General features: G+C 43.4%; 2 pseudogenes; both read left to right on the top strand.

The window, feature by feature from the left end:
• The first annotated feature begins 213 nt into the window (after positions 1 to 213).
• Positions 214 to 3499, top strand: LOC149829029 (glucan endo-1,3-beta-glucosidase 11 pseudogene; annotated as a pseudogene).
• A 59-nt stretch (positions 3500 to 3558) lies between these two features.
• On the top strand, positions 3559 to 4053 carry LOC149829028 (glucan endo-1,3-beta-glucosidase 14 pseudogene; annotated as a pseudogene).
• Positions 4054 to 6000: the final 1947 nt, after the last annotated feature.

Below are 6000 nucleotides of genomic sequence, written 5' to 3'. Positions count from 1 at the left end.
ATGGTGCATATAGAGGCACGATTCAATTATAAATGGCTAGGCCTGCACAACCCAGAGATCAATAAATGATCCAATCAGCCCCAGATAAAGCGAGATGTTTTGGTCACTTGCTAGTGTCAAAAGAGCCACAGTCAAGTGCTTTCAAGTAGGTCACACTAGATAACCTCAGCCACGCAATCATTATTGCCCTAATCTTAGTAAGTGCAAGACAAGATGCCGAAGAAGGAAACAGAATTGGAAACTGATGCGGAAAGCAGCAGTGAGAAAGAAGGAGCTTATAAATACATGTAATGTGAGAAATGGAGGCAAGCAAACAAAATGTCAAAGTAGTTATAGTATATTATACTACTATTCATCTAAGATTTATTAACAATTTTTTTTTAAGCATAAAATATATGTTAACGTAATACCTATTGGACCTAAAAATAAGTTTCTTATTTTTTCATTATATGGTTATAAATAGGTTTGCTACATATATCAGATATGAAAAAAAAATCCGATTTGAACACATACAAGCAAAAAAAAATTTATTAACATTGGAAGTTTGTAACAACTGATAAGCAACAAACAATAGATGAAGATTAGGATAACACACTTGAAATATGTACAAGAGAGTACATAATATCATACATGTTCTTATAATGTAGAAGAAAGTTTTGAACATTTGTGCCTTGACCATTTTTTAAAAATAAATAACCTTAAAAAACTTTGAGCCTAATAAAAATAAAAAAATGTTTTTCATATTTTAAGAAACCATAGAAAATATTTTGACATTTATTGTTTATTAATCTACTTAAAATTGACCAACTATAGTGCTATTATTATAGGAATCACAATTTATTAATTATGCACAAATATTTTTCTGTATTCTCTCATGGTGAAACTTTAATGTCCTTGAAAGCACACCTCTCATGGTAAGGGAACCTAAATTAAGAAGCATTTAGCTTTCTAGGAAGCAAGCTTCCCAAGATGGGTAATGGATTTTGGTAGCCATGGTGGGAGCCACTCACATTGTCAAACAGTTCCCCTGCAGCGCCTATGCTGGTCTCATTGCTTCAGGATGTTCTGAAGTGCAAGAGTCCGCCAATATCTGCTCTGTCCAAATGGATATCGTCTAACTTTGGCTTAAAAGGATGCCATTATAACAAAGTTCTTTTGTTTAAGAATCTAGCGCCAGACTTGTTCAACACCCATGTCTAATTCCAATAGTGCATCCGAGAGAGAGAGAGAGAGTCATAACTCCCATATACCAATAAGAGCCAAAAGAATATACGAATAAGTTTCCCATGACAACATGCAGTTCCTCAACAATGCACCACCGGGGATACCACAAAACCAGAGACAATGTTCTAATAAAAATCCATATGATTTAACTCCCCGCAACTAAAATAGCACTCAGTTCTCATCTCTGAAGCAACAACGAAATCAATTTGCATCAAAACCAACACTACAGACCACATTCAGTTATGATAGGCACAAAATCCACCGCTTGATGCAAAAACTACTCAAAATTTCAGCATAAATGACCCCAGACAAGAGTTTGTTTACATACATTTCCGGCACCGGATTGTGGCATATCGCCCGCGATATCGGTTTATGATCCTTCCACAGCATCACACGTTGAGGGGTCGAAAGCACATCTAGCACCCAATTGTTCAAAACACAAATTCCTCCCCGTTATTACATTATGAAGATCAACCACCAACAATCCTCAACTTAGCCAACTAGAAACGCTAAAATATACAACTAGGAAACGACGAAAACAAGGCACCCAACAAAGCCAATATTGGAAAAAGCAATATACCTTCTTCTGGTGGCTCGTTTAGGTTTAAACTTCCCATTATGTTAACTGCAGAGAGCACCCAACATCAACTTCTAATACTGTCAACTTCACACATAAAAGCTGCACTAGAGAGACAGACAGACCCTCGCACCTACACACAGAGAGAGACCCTCGCACCGAGAGAGAGAGAGAGAGAGAGAGAGAGAGAGAGAGAGAGAGAGAGACCCTCGTACCTATAGAAGAAGCAGAGAGACTTGGGCTCCAAAAGAACCTACGAAGAAGAGGATGAGAGAAAGTAAGATACGGGTAAAAAACCGAAAAAACGTCCTATCTCTCCGTCGCTTTCCCCTTCGTGGGAACAAAAAAAAAAGAGAGAGAGACAACCCACGTCAAGGCTGAAAATGAGTGCGTATCAGGGCAGAGCAAGTACTGACGGGCTGATGCCGTCCATCCATGCGATGAACGGCGTCATTGAGGAACTATTTTCAATCGTTATTTTGAAACCCTTAAAAAAACGTGGGACCCATCTAGAAGGCATGGAATCCATCCATGGTATTTGGGATGCCGTTCATCGCATGGATGAACGGCATCAGAGCAAGACTGACCTGATACGCACTCTGTGAAAATAGTCCCTGCCTCTTGGTTTCCTATACGTTCGTTGAGTTATGCAAAATTGTATAAAAAGACAAAGGAGAAGAACTAAACAAGGAATCAAAGAACCTGATAGGGATGGTAGTGGACCGGGGCCCTGCCCCAGTACAAAAAAGGACAAAGGAGAAGAACTAAAAAAGGAAGCATAGGAACTCGTAGGGATGGACGGCAGTGGATCGGGGCTCCGCCCGCCTCACCCATTTGGACCGGAGATGGAGGACATGAAAGGGGGATGAAGGTTAAAATCAAAACCCGTGCCAGGATGGAGGTGGGGATGGACTTACTATTTTCTCTACCCTGCCCTGTTTCGATCCCTGCCTGCCTGTCCCATACCGTACCCAATCCTTCTTTAGGATATGTTTGATGGCTTGTCCAAGGTTGGATGAAATGAACAAAAAGAACGAAACATAGCATTGGTTATGTTCGTTCTGTAACAACTGTTTTAAGTCCAACGTTTGTTTGAACCGTACTCAAATGCTATGTTCCAATTATCCGTTGTTTGATGATGATGTACCCCCAGGTCGGATTGCTCAGTTTGGTTCTCTGCGTGCAGATGCCATTTTTCTAGCGAGCGCATCACCGACGGTGGGCATCGATTACAGGCAGGTGACGAACAACTTTCCATTGCCGGACCGAGTGGCGGGGCTGCTCCAATCCATCAACATTACGAAGGTGAAGCTCTACGACTCCGACCCGAGAGTCCTTTGTGCCTTCCACGGCACCGATGTCGAGTTCGTCGTCGCAATCCCGAACAAGTGCATCGGAAAGATGGCGGATCCGGCGACGGCCCTCGCCTGGGTCAAGGAGAACATCCAGCAGTACGTTTCGGTGAGCCGGATCAGTTACATAACCATCAGGAACGAGGTGCTCACCGAAAATGACTTGTCGTTGGCCGGGTGCCTCGTTCCGGCGATGCAGAACGTTTACGTCGCTCTGCAAACCCTAGGGTTGGGGGATAAGGTGGAGGTGACGACAGTGCACTCGCTCGCCGTCCTGGAATCGTCCTACCCGCGTCAAGCTGCCGATTCTGATGAGATCTCGCCGGACCGGTTAGGTCTCTGTTAGGGTTCCACGGATGGACAGGATCATCATTCCTGATCAACGCCTACCCGTTCTTTGCCTACATGTCGGACCCAAAGCACATCTCCCTCGACTACGTCCTTTCTGAGAGAACGCCGAAATCTTGGACTCCCGACATCGGGCTTCACTACGATAACATGTTGTTTACCCAAATCAACGTCGTATACGCCGCACTAGAGGCAGAGGGGAAGGGGAATCTAAGGGTAAAGGTGTCAGAGACGGGGTGGTCGTCGAAGGGGGACCCGCAGGACACCGGTGCTTCGTTGGAGAATGCCCGGACGTACAACGAGAACCTGATGAGGATCGTGGCAGAGCAAAGGGGGACGTCGAAGCGGCCGGACGTGGGACTGGAGGTGTATGTGTTCGCCTTGTTCAACGAGAACCTGAAGCCCAAGCCGACGTCAGAGAAGAACTACAGGCTCTTCACGTCCGACGGGACGCCGACGTATGCTGTCGGGTTTGACTCCGCCAGGCTCGGCCCGCCGTCGGGCGATGGAAGAGGAGGCGTAGATGGCGAAGGAGAACTTGGGATCCGATAGGAACCACAAGAGCTCGCGGGCGCGCCCATCGAGAAATTTTCATTCCTTTCGTTCCTATTATTTTGTAACAGGGGGGAGGGTGGAACGAAAATAACATACTTATAAGAACACGGTGGATGCGTGGAACGTCGTCTGCTGCGTCCAACGTTTATCGAAAATCGCCGTTCTTAGCATAATTTTCGTTCGAATCACGCTGAGAAGCGCATCAAACGTACCCTTAAGGATGACAGTGGACCGAGGGAAAAAAGGACCCCACCCCACCTCGCCCTGTGTGGAGCGGGGATGAAGGACATGATCAAAACTTGTGCGTGGATGGAGGCCAGGATTTTGAGAAGGAACAGCCGGTAGCGGTACTGACGAGTGAGAGAGAGGAGCGGTTACCGTAACCGATGCTCGAGTATGGTTTTTGAAATCTTATACCAGACTTGGGTCCGACTTGAATTTGCAAGATAAAAAATATTGATTTATCTGGTGTGAACCAGGGCATGGTTTTTCTTATGGTGTGTCAGATCAGACCTAGGTCAGAGCTGAGAACCGGTACCTCAAATCAAATCCAGGTTTGGACCCACTTGAGTCCAAACTAAGTCCGACGCATTGACACCCTTACACTTGATGGATGTCAATGCGTTGGGTTTGGGTCCAATATCCTACTGAACCCAAATTTAATCAGATCCGATAAAGCAGGTAGTGTCCGATTAGTAATCGGATTTGGATTCGATATGTGATTCTGCTTCGAATCTGAATATGAATTGGATGGATAATATGACTGGATTATCTATAACACATATCTAATTAGCTAATTGGATTCAAATTTGGTATTTGTCTTTATTCTTTGGGACTTATTGAGTCCGAACCTAGATCCGATTGGGCAAGATTTGATCGGGTTGGAAACTAGGGTTGGACATTAGGACAGGTTAATAAGCAAGTCGAGTGAGTTCCCAACGAACCGGCACATGATATCAATACAGCGCAACCCAACCCGTATCATTGACTAATCCCACCTAACGGCCATGACCTAGACCAAATCAACAAGTCCGAAGCTGAACTCAAACCCAAGAAGGTCAAGTCAGGATTTGGGCTGGTTAAGGCTTGGCTAGGTCATGTTGGTCCCTAACTGGCTCCTGGTCGGACCGAGCCTATCCGGCCTAAATGCCCACCCCTAATGAAATGTCTAGATCTTAATCAAGTTTGACCCATTTATACCCCTACTCACTCTTCGGGCAATCGCCATGTATAGTCCATTGGACCCAGACAAATATCCAAGTTCTTACCAGATCCGAACTTTGTTGGCTCTTGGATTTTTAATGAATTGAGCACTAGGTTCAATAAGGCAAACTCGAATTCGATGGAAGAAATGCATTTATTAATACCAGGATTCAACTACTGTTTCATGTTAATTTTATAATTATAGATGTTCACATTGATTTTGTGGGTATTGGGTTTGGATAAACCTATCTTGAACTTGATCCAGTTCACTTTCAATGGTTCATGATCCAACTTGTTTCTTATTTGGATAAAGCTTAGGGTTGTGCAAGGCTAGCCGATAGTGTGTTGGTGTTATGAAGATAAAGACGGTCCAATTGATAATTCATTTCGAGTCATGTAGCTGATGGCTGAGCAAAATTAAATTTACTGTGAAATAAATTTAGGTTTGCATTCACCAATAGAGCCTCATTTGGATGATGGGAGGCAAAACTTGGGATTTTGGGAAAACCAGTTTTTTCACAAACTTACTATTTCGATGACAAAAAAGCCTACAAAACTAGGTCTTTGGTTGCTAAAAACTCGATAAAATAAAGAAAAAAGTAAAGGCTGTTATTTCAACTTTCTAAAATCGCGATTCAATATCTTTATGAAGGTGTAGGGAATTCTTATTTTAGAAAAAATAGGTTTGTGATTCATAGTTTCTTGACCTTTAAGTAACCTTAGTTATTTTCTTTTTTTTTA

This window comes from Nuphar pumila, chromosome 9 (genome assembly GCF_984573655.1).
Source record: "Nuphar pumila chromosome 9, dmNupPumi1.hap1.1, whole genome shotgun sequence".
NCBI classification, from domain to species: domain Eukaryota; kingdom Viridiplantae; phylum Streptophyta; class Magnoliopsida; order Nymphaeales; family Nymphaeaceae; genus Nuphar; species Nuphar pumila.
The sequence above is the reverse complement of the archived record's forward strand: the minus strand, read 5'-3'. Positions and strand labels throughout refer to the sequence as shown.